Genomic DNA, 16,569 nt, shown 5'->3' with positions numbered 1-16,569 from the left:
ACATCCCCACAGCATGATGCCACCACCACCATGCTTCACTGTAGGGCCAGGTGATGAGCAGTGCCTGGTCATGTTTGGAGGAAACACTTGCTATTCAGGCCAAAGAGTTCAATCTTTGTTTCATCAGACCAGAGAATTTTGTTTCTCATGGTCTGAGAGTTCTCCAGGCTGGCTGTCATTTGCCTTTTACTGATGAATTTCTTCTCTCTGGCCACTCTACCATACAGGCCTGATTGGTGGAGTGTTGCAGAGATGGTTTTTCTTCTGGAAGGCTCTCCTCTCTCCACAGAGAAACGCTGGAGCTCTGTCAGAGCGACCATTGGGTTCTTGGTCACCTCCCTGACTAAGGCCCTGCTCGCCCGATCGCTCAGTTTGGCCGGGCTGCTCGCTCTAGGAAGAGTCCTAGTGGGTCCAAACGTCTTCCATTTACGGATGATGGAGGCCACTGCTCATTGGGACCTTCAATGCTGCAGAAATTGTTTTTGTACCCTTCCCAAGATCTGTGCCTCGATACAGTCCTGTCTTGGAGGTCTACAGACAATTCCTTGGACTTCATAGTTTGGTTTGTACTCTGGCATGCACTGTTAACTGTGGGACATTATATAGACAGGTGTGTGCCTTTCCAAATCATGTCCAATCAACTGAATTTACCACAGGTGAACTCCAATCAAGTTGTAGAAACATCTCAAGGATGATCAGTGGAAACAGGATGCACCTGAGCTCAATTTTGAGTGTTGTGGCAAAGGCCGTGAATACATGTGATTTTTTTTTTTTTTTAATTTGCAAAGATTTCAAACAAACTTCTTTCACATTGTCATTATGGGGTATGTAGAATTTTGAGGAAAATAATGAATTTAATCCCTTTTGGAACAAGGCTGTGACATCACAAGATATGTGGAAAAAGTGAAGCACTGTGAATACTTTACGGATGCACTGTAAATAACAGATTACCATTATTATTTTTACATTGAAATTTGTGTGGAATCCCATGATGCTTGTCACACATTCACTTCATGCCATAACTAGATTTGCTTGATGTCTGGTGGCCTATATGGGCATGTAAATGATTTGCCCTGGTCATGGCTAAGCCTGCCACCAGCCGACTACTGTGACCGGGGGGGTTAAACCACAGTCTCAAAGTCACCGGATTACGAAGTTGGATCCCCCATTTGTCACAGAGGGAGGTGACTGGGTAGGGGGAAGGGAAAAGGGCTGTTTTGAATGCCTGTTTGTCTTACTGAACACATATCTGCTATCACCTTTTTATGTCATTGTACTCTGTTTCTGCCTTTGTGTTTCTTTGCCTCAGTCCTGAATGAGTAATTAAATGTGTAGTAATATATTTTTTTGTGCCCAAGCTCTTTAACTGCTGCTGCAGATAAGACCTCTTTGCTCTTTACCTGTCTACAAGACTGATTTTTGGGACCCGTACAACCTAATGATAATAATAAGCCACCCTGCTGAGACCTCTCTGATACCGGTGCCATTTTGCTGTGATAAGAGGAGCATGTTGTGAGACCTGTGACAAATGCAAGCCATAGAAAAATGTCCATATTTCTGTATGGTGTGAATAGGGATTGCACTGCAGTTGTATAGAAGTGGAACAGAATGTCCCTTTGTTCCTGTCCGGAATCAGGACACAGTTGTCTATTTTTGCTCAAGACAATGTTAAAAAATTCTCCTTTATGCTTGCAATACAAGGGCAAATAGGAAATGAAATGTACAGTTTTTAGTAAAAAAGGAAGCAGTTTCTTTCTTTTTTCTTTGATAGGAAAGGCTGATTTCTTTCTGTTAATCAGTTCATCCGAATAATTCAGAACCAGTTCAAAACCCGATTCAGCGATTGATTTACTTCTTTTGTTTCCTGACATTGTGGCATGACCCACATTGCTGTTGATAACATTTTTTGTTTCTTTTAGGTTTTATTAATAAGGTTGTGCATTGTAATTCCATGTGTACCAAATCAGTTTTATGCAGCCATGCATAAAATGTATGTAGCTTGTTTTAATGTAATTTGCATTTACATTTAAACATTACTGCCTTTCTTTTGTTCTGTTAACAGGGAAAAAAAGGTTTTAGCATGTTTTAATGATATTTAATTTAAAAAGCTGATTATCATAGCGAAAAGGGAATGTCCAATGATTCTCGGTTCAACGAGTCTGGCTCAAAAAAAACGCTTGTACGATTCACTCCAATTCGTAAACGTATTGGACACGATATTATAGATCTATATTATAGAGCCCAAGGCTGTCAAGGAGATAATTGACATTTTTACATATTTCACTGACATCTGTCAGGTAGTTAAAGGTGCTAAAGAGGATCTTTTCGTCGACTGAGAAAACAAAGACTGTTACTGAGTTTTTGAAATGAACGCATTTCAAGGGAACGCCTCCCAAAACTCGTGCATGAGTATTGGAACATGAGTGTTTACCACCGGCATTCGCTGTGTCATGTTAGTGGATTCATTATGTCTGACTCAACGCAGGTAACTCATAATCTGCAGTTGTTACTCCCGTCTCCTGACAAAAACATTACATGCAGCGACTGTGGAGTGTGGAAGTTACTGGAGCGTCTCTCACAAGGAACGTCAGGGCAGTGATTGACAAGCCAGAGGGCCAATCCGCGCACGTCTCACAAGGAACGTTACGTCAGTTATTGACAAGCCAGATGGCCAACCGTTTAAGCGATGATCGCGTAAACGATTGGCTGATGTTTTTAAGGCCCTACCTCATGCACAGATGATGTATGTTAATATTATTCCTTTCAGTGCACCTAATAAATAGTCTTTTATCAGTTAGTAAAGACAGTTTCAAGTAATATTGCAAAAACGTATAAAACAAAACATCCTCTTTAGCACTTTTAAGGACATTTCATGCATTGTATAAATTAATAAAAATCGTGTAGGGGTTCATTTCCCAAAAGCATTGTTAGTCAACTATGGTTGTAAGTCCCATTGAACTCTATTGGTACCGATGGAACTTGCGACGATAGTTCGTGTTGGGAAACGCACCTCAGAGCAGCCTATTCACCAATTTTGTTTAACAAAATGAAATGTTTCTTTTCCTATTTCTGTTTCTCAACTACTAATTTCTAATACATTTCTATTTTGCTCCTATTTGTTTATTCAAATTAAAATTCTGTCATTAATTACTCAACCTCATGTCATTCCAAACCTGTAAGACCTTCGTTCATCTTCGAAACACAAACTTTGAGACATTTTTAATGAAATCTGAGAGCTCTCTGACCCCTCTATAAATTTCATTACTACTTTCAAGGCCCAGAAAGGTAGTAAAGATATCTTTAAAATAGTCCATGTGATTACAGTGGTTCAACCTTAATGTTATGAAGTGACGAGAATATTTTTTGTGCGCAAAAAAAAAAAAAAAATCAGCAATTTCTTCTCTTCCCTGTCAGTCTGCTACGCTGTTGACGAAGTAAACAGTGCAGCGCTTCCTGGTTCTACATCAGAACACCAGCTCAGTATTTGCCAACGCTGTACACGTGAGCAGCAAGATGTGTGCGTGTGATGCTGACGCAGGTGTCTGCCAATAATGAGCCGCCATTCTGATGTAGAACCTGGAAGCGCTGGATGTAAACAGCATATGAGAATGACAGGGAAGAGAAGAGAATGTTGAATAAAGTTATTTTTGTTTTGTTTTTGTGCACAAAAAGCATTTTCGTGACTTCATAACATTATGGTTGAACCACTCTAGTCACATGGACTATTTTAATGATGTCTTTACTTCCTTGAAAGTGTTAATTAAAATTGCTGTCTATGCAGGGGTCAGAGAGCTCACGGATTTCATCAAAAATATCTTAATTTAATAGGTCTTATGGGTTTGGAACAACATGAGGGTGAATAATTAATGACATAATTTTCATTTTTGGGTGAACTAACCTTTTAAGCTAGTGTGGTCCTTAGGACTGACTCGTCATCCCATAGCAGGATAATTCAAGTTAAACCACTGGAGACAGAATAACCCTCTCAGCCCAGTTCCCTAAATGCTCGCTTGCTGGTGCAGCAATATGTGCTCATTATTATTCTGTGGCCGTAACAGTCTACGAAACGGTCTTAAAGAGCCGGGGTGACCGACACGCACAAACATTAGCTGTCTGATATCACTCAACCTCCACTTGCTGCCTGTTGGTTTCTGATGACCAGTTTATGATCTAAGCATAAGCTATCCTATGTGTTTGGGGACTCGGGAGGTGGGCGGTGTTGGACTTAATTCAGATATTTGCTGGCTGGAGGCAGGAGAGGGACTGACCGCTCCGCTCATGTGACAGTCTGATACCGTGCGGGAAGCATGTGCGCGTTGCGCGTTCCACTTGGACCGGTGACGCGGCTGCTTTGATGAGCCGGTTCGGCTGGAAGGAAGAGCTTTCGGACTAGTCTCCATATAGGTAAAACTAAACACCTTATTCACTGCGTGTCACTGCATGTATTGTCTTTGCGTACATTATGACAACGTTAATTACGCATCTGCTCGATTTTGGAGCTTCTAGATGACTGAAAGCTCTTTGTAAATATTGCATCTTTTTTAATGATTTTGGGGGTTTTCTCATTCGGCATTACACTCTCATGAGAGATGCTGTTATCGGACTGTGTTCTTGGTGTATTAACTGATGTGATTTCTACAGAGTCATAGATAGGGATTGGAATCATACGGAATCGATTCTGTAACTGTTCCATGAACGATTCTTTAGCAGGCTATTTTGGAGGTAGAAATACGTGGTGGAAAGGAAATGACAATTACCTCAGCAGTCTCAAATGATGGAATAATTTCAGATTTCAACATAAAAAGATCGGTTTTATAGCCTACAGTTAGTCTATTGCAAAATGTTTACAAAAAAAACTTTTCATTTTTAGATTATCAGACCTTTCATTTTTCTACTAATGCAGTTTAAAAAAAAAGGCCCTAACAATGTGTTCATTCAAATACTAAACGAAACATAGTAACATTTAATTTGCTCATTTTATAAAAACAAAACACTTTCTCACGAGTTTGTCTACATTATAACACAGGAACGAACATAATAACAGTGAGTCAGTTCAGTTCTCCGACTGATTCATAAATGTATTTTATTAACCGACTCATAAGAATTTGACTACTTTGGTTACTTTTTAAATAGAATACACTAAAAAGTATCGACTCAAGAGATTTATTCATTTGGAATTCGGACTACCTTAATCGCCCTGAATGTCTTTGATTCACAAAAAATAACCGACTCAAAGAATCATTCGTTTGGGAATCGGACCACACTGGTGGCGCTGTAGATTCAGTAGCGGTGATGTGCTGAATAGAAGTGTAGGAAACACTATCAGACTATTTTAGTTCGGTTTTCCGTCTGCATCGGAGGAAAAAAATGGACCCGAACGTCATGAGAATATATCGGTTCCGCTCTTAATGGAACTTGAACAAGAATCGATTCCTAACACTAGTCATAGAGTAACGCCTTGTTGTAAACTAACATTTGAATTGCTCATTAGTCCAAATTCTCTCTCTCTCTCTCTCTCTCTCTCTCTCTCTCTCTCTCTCTCTCTCTCTCTCTCTTCCCCCTCTCGCTCACACACACACATACACTGGGGATATCAGCCTTTATTTATTGTGAGCTGCCGCTGAAGGAGAGTTAGGGAAGCTTTACGGTATCACCACCCGTAAAAGACCATTGTGTGTTTCATTGTCAGGAGGATTCTGAGGATATAACGCAGATAAACATCATGTTATGCTACAGGCGTCTTTGATCGTTTTCCATCATATTATAAGGTAAGAGACATCTCATCAGAGCTTTTCTCACCCTTCCTCTGGAACATTTGCCTTAGTAACTCACATGGCTGCACCTGCTTATAGATTGTGATTTGGGGGGGAAACTGGTAGGAAGGTTGGTAGGCTGCATTGTTATTTAGTTTCAAACAGTGAGCTATTTAATGTTTTTTTTTTTTTTTTTTTCCTGCACATTCTAGACTAGTGAAAAACTGATAATTTTCACATTCTACTTAATCAGTTATAATTTTTTCAGTATTGTCTGATAAATGGTCCCTTGATGACAAACTTACTCAGTATATTATTTCCATAAATTACTGAAGCTTTACCACAGGCAAACATTCATATATATATACATTTAATCAGAAAAACGCGATTTGTTCTGCTTATAACTTCAGCCATTTTGGTATCAGAAAGTCAAACATCTTCATTTCAGCATCCTCTTCTTTTTCATTTTTGGTGGCATGCAAAAGTCCATTTTGGAATCGCAAGTGTTTTAGGAACTCAACTTATATTGAATGTATTAATTTAACAAATGATTTGAATTCAAGATAAATCTTATCAGTAAGCCTACTGTATGTTTTCTCCCTGGGAATTCAACCTATGACCTCGGCATTGACTATGTATTGCAGGAACGTCTGTAGAAAGGCTACAGAACAGAGTGAATGTTTCCTTTACCCTGGGGCTCATTCATTAATATTCAGTTCTAAATAATGAGGCAACTCTCTTAAAGCTTGAGGTCGTTAGAAGGGTGCTCTTCATAAAGATGCTCCATTTGTGAGCACTGAACGTTCTTTTTTTGTCTGTGTGTGTTTGTTGCCAGTCCCACAGAACAGTAAATGTTTAGAAGTGTAGGGTCATTAAAAGTTGGTCGCCAGAGAGCATTGTGAAAGGAATGTTAGTCAAAGTCCTTAACAGAACACCCCCAACTCAATGCTTTGTTCTCCAGGACAATTCCCCGCTGGTTTGTCCAATAGGGAGGTAGAAGGAGGGAGCCGGGGCTTGGGTCAAGTGGCAAGACACTGACATATGTAGCTGACAACTTGTTCAGAAAGGGTCACCTGGGATGAGGCTGCAAAGCAGTGAGTGTCTTGTGATAAGTGGAGGAGGAACTTTGATTCATTGGGGGCAAAGGCCATCACCTTTTACCGTCCATTGGTTAACTTGCTGCAGGGTAGCATCATTATCTGTGTTCATTTTCTCTAAACATGGCATTCTTTAAAAATGACCTAAGTGTCTGTGAAAAAAGACAGTCATATTTATTTATATTTAGTTTGCATGGTATCTCATTGGATCTAGATCAGTGTGAAAATACTTTTTTCCCTTTTTTGTCTGATGAAATCCCCTTCCTTTCTTGATTTTTGCATGCACTATAAAAAAAGAATTTTCCTTATATGTAATCACAACATTTTTTCTTTTGTCAAATCAACTTAGATAATTAATGTAGTTCAGATAACATAATATTTTGAGTTTCTGTCGATTAAACCAATCGCCTTCATTGTCTTAACTCAAATTTTGTATTTCATTGAACTCAAAATTAAGGCAACCAGGTTTTTAAGTTTAAACCAACAGTTGTTTTTTTGTTTTTTGTTTTTTTTTTTTACAGTGTGAATGTAATAATATTATATTACTTTAATATTAAAAGTTTTTATTATATTAAATATATTATTTCATTTATTTATTATTTTATTTTATAGAGTTAATATCCATTACATTATATAATATGTTATTATAATATTACATTTCAAAAGTTTGGGGTCAGTAAGATTTAAATTTTTGAAAGAAATTAATACTTTTATTCATCAAGAATGCATTAAATTGATCAAAAATGACAAAGAAATTTATATTACAAAAGATTTCTATTTCAAATAAATGCTGTTCTTTTAAAGTTTCTATTCATCACAGTTTCCACAATAATATTCAGCAGCACAACTGTTTTCAACATTGATGATGATAAGAAATGTTTCTTGAGCAGCAAATCAGCAGGATTTCTGAAGGATCATGTGACACTGAAGACTGGAGTAATGATGCTGAAAATTCAGCTTTGCATCATCGATTGAATTTTAAAATGGTCAAATTGAAAAAAGTTATATTTCACAATATTTCTGTTTTAACTGTATGTTTTGTTCAAATAAATGCAGCCTCAATAAGCATTAAATACTTTTTTCACAAAAAAAAAACAAAAACAACTCAACTTTTGAAATGTAGATTTGTTGAAACAGATTTAAATATAATATATTTTATATTTTTAAAGAAGCTATTTTAATCTCTTGTTTTTGGGGGTGATTATGGATGATCCTTCATTATCCTCTTGAATCGAGGTCATTTCAGAGTGACAGTAACCAGACCAGAACAACAAAGTATCAACTGTCCTGTGGTGTCACCTCTGCCCGCACCAAACATCCCTCATGTGTCAATGAAACGCATATCATCATAGCAAACTGCAACCAGGCTTCCTGCAATCTTATAGAGTTACAGAAAAGGAAAAACACGCCATACCAATTAAAAACAATCAACATCTGGAAAAAATTCAGGGTCAAGCAGGAAACCTTAAAATCTTATCAGAGACTATACAGAAAGAAAGGACAATGTTTCCATGTTCTATTCTCTCTTCCTTTTTCAACCTTTCCCAGTCTCAATTACAATCCCATATGACCCAGGGGAGAATGGTACAGCCTGGTATGGAATGTGTCTCATGTCTAAATACTTTATAGATCTTGAGGACAGTAAGAGTTGTGAATTATCTCAACACTTCCATGCTTATAGAACCCAGTAGACAGGACAAAGCCGACACACAGGCGCAACGGAAGAAAAACAACCTGTGTTCTTTTCCTGAAAGAGTGACATGCACTCCTATGAATGCCAACATACATTAGCGGCTTCAGAAATGAGATTCTTCTAAGCCTGAACAGAACAGGGGTGGATATTTCTGAGCTTCAGTAAATTAGGTTATAAAGCAGTGGTTGAGATGTCCCTCACTGTCTGATAGGACATTTCCTCCCATTTCCAGTAAGACACTGATGATTCTATCAGTCGAGTTCCTTCCCATAGGAGAGAAGTTCAGTTTAGGTCAGTTGAGCTGAACATTAACAGGAATAGCAAACAGAAAAGCTTTCTATATGATTCAAGAAACATTCAATTCATTTTTTAAAGGTGCCCTAAAATTAAAAATTGAATTTATTTTGGCATAGTTGAATAACAAGAGTTCAGTACATGGAAATGACATACAGTGAGTCTCAAACTCCATTGTTTTCTCCTTCTTATATAAATCTCATTTGTTTAAAAGACCTCCGACGAACAGGCGAATCTCAACATAACACAGACTGTTACGTAACCGTCGGGATCATTAATATGTACGCCCCCAATATTTGCATATGCCAGCCCATGTTCAAGGCATTAGACAAGGGCAAGGGACGTCCGTCTGGATCTGTGCACAGCTGAATCATCAGACTAGGTGAGCAAGCACGAACAGTATAGCGAAAAATGGCAGATGGAGCAATAATAACTGACATGATCCATGATGACATGATCCATGATATCATGATATTTTTGGTGATATTTGTAAATTGTCTTCCTAAATGTTTCGTTAGCATGTTGCTAATGTACTGTTAAATGTGGTTAAAGTTACCATAGTTTCTTACTGTATTCACAGAGACAAGACTGTGTTTATTTTCATTTTTTTTAAACACTTGCAGTCTGTATAATACATAAACACAACTTCATTCTTTATAAATCTCTCCAACAGTGTGTAATGTAAGCTTTAGCCACGGAGCACAATCAAACTCATTCAGAATCAAAACATCCAAATAAATACCATACTTACGTGATTAGACATGTTGCATGACGAACACTTTGTAAAGAACAATTTTGAGGGTTATATTAGCTGTGTGAACTTTGTTTATGCTGTTAAAGGCAAGCGCGAGCTCCGTGGGTGGAGAGCGTGAGCATTTAAAGGGGCCGCAGCCTAAATCGGCTCATATTTAATGATGCCCCAAAATAGGCATTTAAAAAAATTTATAAAAAAAAATGTATGGGGTATTTTGAGCTGAAACTTCACAGACACATTCAGGGGACACCTTAGACTAATATTACATCTTTTAAAAAGACGTTCTATGGCACCTTTAAGTTCGCCACTTCACGTTATCATTTCCTTGTGCTGAATAACACACTTTAGTATACTTTTAAAAGATTACGTATTATGTAATATACTTTTAAAGAATATACTTAAAGGGATAGTTCAGCCAAAAATGAAAATTATTCCATGATTTACTCACCCTCAAGCCATTCTAGTTGTACACAATCAGAGATATATTTAAAATTATCCTGGCTCTACCAAGCTTTACAATGGCAGTGAATGGGGGGCCTGTTTTAAAGCCCCCCCAAAAATACATTCATTCATCATAATCCATACGGGTAGATTCAGGGGGTTAAAAAAGGCCTTCGGAAGCAAAGCGATGGGTTTTTGTAAGAAAAATATCCATATTTAAAACTTTATAAGCTAAAATAACTAGCTTCCGCCAGACGGCCATACGCTTAGTGCGCACGTCGACTTGTGCCAAGTGAGTAACCCCTGAAGTGATGCATGCAGTATGTAGGAGTACTGAAGCTTAGACACCAAAATCCAGCTCCTCTTCTCTTATATTGAAATCCTCTGAAACTTCTCTTTAAAATTTCTTATTTTAGACTTCTAAATCGTGATCAGGGTTTTGTTTTGCTCTATCCTCTGAGCTTCCACGTTCGACATTGCATCATGTGTCGGGTCAGGGATTATTTTCCCGCTGCAAATCGATGTGTATGGGTGTCTGCCTGAAGCTAGTTATTATATTTAATAAAGTTTTAAATATGGATATTTTTCTTACAAACGGTTCACTTCAAAAGGCCTTTATTAACCCCCCTGGAGCCGTATGGATTATATTTATGATAGATGGATGCATTTTTTGAGGGGCTTCAAAACAGGTCCCCCATTCGTACACCACCAATATAAAGCTTGGTAGAGCCAGGATATTTTAAAATATATCCTATTATATTTGTCTTTAAAGAAGAGTGTCATATATACCTAGGATGGCTTGAGGGTGAGTAAATCATAGGATATTAATGTTAATGCATGTTAATTGCAATTAAATTAAAATGTATTATGATTTAAATCTATATTAAATGCAGTTAGCTGAACTTTAGAGTGTTTTTTTACCCACTTAAGTAGGTCTTAAGTACATTTTTATATGTAATTTCATCATTACTTCTGCTGTCATTTCTGTTGAAACTTGTCATATATATATATACACACACACACACACACACACACACACACACACACACACACACACACACACACACACACACACACACACACACACACACACACATATATATATTATATGTGTATAGATTTAAATCATAATATATATATATATATATATATATATATATATATATATATATATATATATATATATATATATATATATAATATATTATGATTTAAATCTATACACATATAATATATATGTGTGTGTGTGTGTGTGTGTGTTTTGTAATGAAGTAGCTATTTAATACAAAACATTTGAAGTGGATAAAAACCTTTCTTCAAAGTTGTCCTACAAACTTCTTAGGACGACTTAGTTCTTAGGACAATTTTGATAAACTTTTTTGATCCACTTCAAATGTTGACTACTGTGTATTATAATAAAGTATTTTACATATGCTTTAGTATGTTAGCAACAAATCAAAATGTGTATTTCTTCTTAAAGTATGACAAAAGATTATTAAAACAATGATTGAAAATGTACTTTAAGTAACTTCTAATTTGACTTTATAAAGTAAACTTTTTAAAAAATGATGAAGTCATGAAAGTGTACTCTAAGTACACTTACAGTAAGTGTCCTTTTATTTCATTACATTATATGCAAGTACAATTTTTTTTTTTTAATATTACACTACAAGTGCACTTTCAACTTGTGCACTTGTTGCGTTCACCAAGTGCACTTCAGTGTTTACTCACCCTCATGTCTTCAGAACTGTATAACTTTGTTGTTGTTGTTTTTTTTTTTTTCAGTGGAACACAAAAAGAAATGTTAGAATGTCCAAGCAGCTCTTTTCTTATAATGAAAGTGAATGCTGACCACATCTGCAAGCAGGATTTTTAGTGAATAACGATTTAAATTTCAGACCGTTTCTCAGGCAAAGCTATTGTACAGTTTCGCAAGGCTTTAAATAGTAAAATGAGCTATTTTTATCAGCCTTTTTCTCCTTTTTGGAGCTTGGCAGCCATAGCTCCCATCTGCTTTCATTATAAAGAGCAGCTTGGTGATTCTGCTAAACTTATTATTTTGTGTTCCACAGAAGAAAGAAAGCCATAAAGATTTGGAACAAAATGAGGGTGAATAAAGGATGTCAGAACAAACCTAATTTGTGATAGTGTCTTGTGTCTGCTTTAGTATCTCAGGTGAGTTTTGATACTCTGAAACATTAAACACACTGTTTAGCATGCACAAAGTAGCGCCTGCCTACTTGGATTACTTGATGCACCGACATAGCAGGTGTCTTAAATTACCCAAAGGGCATTGCTGATAGCGACAACAGGTCTTCCTGTGTCCCTGTTGCAAGGAAGGGCAGCGGGGAGCAGGACAGCCGTGGATACAGCCATTATGGCGATTAGAGAATGCGCTAGGGATGGATGAGGAAGATAAGAGGGAAAGGGGGAGCGGGAGGAGGAGAGGACTGATGGAGCGTGAAGTGTGTGTAGGGGGAATTCCTGGAATTCCACGACTGCCGCCACTCTTCCTGATCCTGAGGAAGGCCACACATTCACGCACACACTCGGACATTTTAATGTTTGTAATTCTACAAAGATGCTGAAGAAGCCTACCCAATAGAATGCACTGGACTGGCTCTTTTATACAGTCCGTGTAGCTTCTGTTTGGCTTCATAGCAAGGGTTTTATCAGTTGATGGCTTCAGGCTGTCAGAGTGAGTTTCTTGGCTTGCCTCTGATCAAAGGTCTTCAGCTTTATTTGGCACTGCTTATTCCAGACCAAACAGTCACTTCAAACAAGGATTTAATAATGTAATAATGAGCATGGTGGTTTTATTCATCAGTATGAAATGTATTCAATGCAATAATGTTTGTAGTGGTTTCAAAAAGGATTTGGGTACTTAAAATGTGTGAATATCAACAAAATATCAAACCAAATGGCCTTTATTTTAGAGAAATATAGCACAAACACACTTTTCAGGCAAAACATTAAGTAACTAGTGCTGTCAAACGATTAATCGCGATTAAATGCATCCAAAATAATAGTTTGTGTTTACATAATATACATAATATATGTGTGTACTGTGTATATTTATTATGTATTTAAAACACACACACACACACACACACACACACACACACACACACACACACACACACACACACACACACACACACACACACACACACACACACACACACATACATATATATATATATATATATATATATATATATATATATATATTAATAAAATATATATTGTTAAATATATACATGCATGTATGTCTATATACATAAATACACAGTACACATATATTGTGTAAACACTTTTATTTTGGACGTGACAGCACGATTAGTAACACTTTATTTTAAGATGACATAGTTACACATCACATGTAGTTACTGTAGAAATAACAGTAAATTGTGCATTTTTGTAAGCAACTAACCACAAACAAAACCTTAACCCTATAACAAGTACATGGAGTTAATTAATATTAATCAGTGCTTAAGATAAAGTATAACACATGTTACAAAAGAAGCTTTTTGGATTACATACTGTATATTGTTGAGATAAAAATGAATCTGGTTGTCAGTTTTTAGTAGTACATGTGAATGTTCCCAATTGACAGCATCTGATTTTATAGAAATCTAAAAATCAGTTTGTCAACAGTTGGTTATTGTGAGGGTAAAAAACTATTAATGCTATTTTGTTTTGTTGATATTTTGTATCTAATGCAACAACATTCATACATTTTTAATTGTGACTTGGCTGCCCAAACATGTTTAAATACCTTTTTTAGAGCCACTATATAAAGAAAGAATTGCAAAATGATCATTTCCAATGTCTAATTCAAATGAATTAATAAATGTAGTCATGGGGAACAGTGTCTGGAATATTTTCAGCATGCTTTTTGGCATTACGGTGAATGCATTTTTAATGACCTGGCTATGATATCCCAATCTTGAGGGTTGTTCAGCATAGGCTACTTGACAAAATCCCCCCTGAAGGTATTCTTAAGTCTTGATCCCCAGGATTGGCTCCGTTTAATTTTCTTGCTCCCTTACCTAATTTAAGATTATAAAATCCCTCTAAAGTAGATTTTATGCTCTGAAGGAGAGTTCAGTTCACTTATGAAACCGTCTTTGCAGTTTCTCCCCTACAACAAATGCTCTTTAAGCATCTCCTTCAAAGTGCTGAGACTTGAATTAAAAATTAAACTTCATAAGACTCATTAAAGTCAATTGCAAAGTACCTCTTAATAGCAAATACCAGACAAACTGATTGATTTTATTTATTTATTTTTTTAATTTTAAAGAGAATAATCAAAAGAAATAGACGATCAGAGAGAAACACACAACTTTGCATCCATTTTATGTGGGCCAGATGAACAAGGCTAATAGGATTTACTTTGACTGGATAGAGGGGCGAGGGAGATTGGGAAGGGGGGGAAGGCATCCTGCCTTTACCCCCTGTTGCTTAGTAGCCCACCCAGAGCAGTCATGTGATGCTGGCAGGTGTCTGGCACTGATTAGTCCTTTAGTAGTGACCAAACCCAGCAACTTCCACCCAAGCTGCAGGATTATATATGGGCTTAATTATAAACAGGTCAGCCCCCCTTGCTAACAGTCCACCTTAGAATTTGCCATTGCCATTGTTTAGAAATCATCTTGTTGTTGAAGGTGCAACTGAGATTGAGCTTGGCCTCAATGATGTCATAGTCAGCATGGCAATAACAGCAAGAAATAGGTTGTTTTGGTTATTTATAAAGATTTCTTGTGAAGTACATCACTAAAATGTTTTGTATTCATGGCTGAATCTCACAAAATATCCAAGGCATGTTCGCTCCAAAATCAAAAGAAATATAATTTAAAGAGTAAATAAATTAATGTTTTGTATTAAGAAAATTGTGCAATGTTACATCATTTTCAAGTGCATATCCCCCTAAAAAAATTTGATCATGATGTACAAGTATGTTTATTATATACAGTTTTTTTTTTTCTTTTGATTTTAGAATGAACACTGCTTGACAAGTTTTATGAGCTTCACCCTCATGTGATGTTTAACTTATTTAGGACACTGCTTTTCTGATAATCTGACAGTCATTTTATTTATTCTTGAGCACCAGTTTTGTTTAGTTACATAAAATGCGATTACATGAAATCATTTTTTCCCCTTTTTTATGTGTGTACCAAAAGCAAAATCCTTAACAAAAAATGATATGTTGGCACCTTCCCTGGTGAGCCAGGAGACAAGTATAATAGAGCCGTTTGCATTTTGAGTTGGTTATGTCATTTTCAGCTGTGAGCTCCTTTTGTGATACAGAGTGCCTTGAATTTGTACTAACTGTTAGGACTCCACCTACATTTCACTAATGATATAAACAAATCATATTTCCTGCTGAGGTTTTGGTATCATTCCTCTCAGTGCAGTTATACGGTTTGGCGTATTGTGATATTTCTTCATAAAAAGTCTGTTTTCCATTTTAATATATTTAAAAAAATAATTGATTTCTGTGATGGTAAAGCTGAATTGGTCCCACTTTATATTAGGTGTCTTTATGTATTAAATTTAAATTAATCATTTGATACAATGCACATATACATACACTGTAAAAAATGACCGTGATTTTAACAGTAAAAGACTGTAAAAATGCTGAGGTGAAAAACTGTCAATTGGTTTACAGAAAGTTTCCGTACTATATACGGTGAATAACTGTAATAGATCTAACGGTATATTTTTGTAATTTTACGGTAAAATACCGTTAAATTCACAGTTTTAAAAAATAACAATTCATTGTAAAATTTACAGTGAAAAAAACTTAAATTCCCTGCGTGACACTTCACATTTGATACATTTTTGTTGAAATAACTCTATTTCTTCTTAGTTTTTCTCATTTTTTTCTAATCAGTTATGTACATTAGGGTTTTATGTTACATCTAATGTTGTTAAATTAATGTTTATTGCATTTTTAAAATTTCATGCATGTTACCATGATGGTGTTAAGTGTGTGTGTGAATGACACTGTGTGCACCTTCTATATGTTAGTGTTGTCCTCCTCAGCTTGTGGAAAAGCTGCTTGTGATGAACTTTGATTCATCATGTGACTCTTATCACCACTGTGTTTGGTGAATGTCAGTGTATTCTAAAGGTACAAAACAGATATTAGTACTTAATTAGGTTGGTAGAATAACATTTTATCAGTTAATGAAATACGTTATTTTACCGTAAATTTAACAGATTTTTTTTACGTTGATACTGTATTTTTTACGGTAAAGTTCTGGCAACCACAGCTGCCGGTTTTTTACCGTAAATTTTACTGGGATTTTTTTTTTTTACAGTGTACAAGTTTTCACCTTGCACTTACAGTATTTTATTATAATTACCTGCATGTAATTACATATGTAATTCATTTTTAACCCACCTTTAAACCTACCCACACCACCAAACTTGTCCCTAAACCTAGCCGTATCTCACCTCAATAGCAGAACAAGTGTTTTGCAATCCAACATCAACACAATAAATAAGTACATGTACTTATTTTTTGATGCA

The 16,569-nt window shown here is 36.2% G+C and overlaps 2 protein-coding genes across 5 annotated transcripts in view; both read left to right on the top strand.

Moving 5' to 3' along the window:
• Window positions 1-5,768, top strand: part of topbp1 (DNA topoisomerase II binding protein 1) — a 28,585-nt gene extending 22,817 nt beyond the window's left edge. The window contains exon 28 of the mRNA XM_067378075.1: window positions 5,690-5,768. The gene's annotated coding sequence lies outside the window, so the exon portion shown is untranslated. The remainder of the gene's footprint in view (window positions 1-5,689) is intronic.
• tmem108 (transmembrane protein 108) overlaps window positions 4,196-16,569 on the top strand; it is an 83,300-nt gene continuing 70,926 nt past the window's right edge. For 2 of the 4 annotated variants that reach the window (XM_067378078.1, XM_067378079.1), the window contains exons 1-2: window positions 4,196-4,404; window positions 5,690-5,768. The gene's annotated coding sequence lies outside the window, so the exon portion shown is untranslated. Of the gene's footprint in view, window positions 4,405-5,298; window positions 5,769-16,569 lie in introns of those variants that run through there. The other 2 variants (XM_067378080.1, XM_067378081.1) reach the window with 2 other exon arrangements.

The sequence above is a fragment of the Chanodichthys erythropterus genome, chromosome 23 (genome assembly GCF_024489055.1).
Source record: "Chanodichthys erythropterus isolate Z2021 chromosome 23, ASM2448905v1, whole genome shotgun sequence".
Lineage (NCBI taxonomy): Eukaryota > Metazoa > Chordata > Actinopteri > Cypriniformes > Xenocyprididae > Chanodichthys > Chanodichthys erythropterus.
This window is presented reverse-complemented; position numbering and strand designations above follow the sequence as displayed.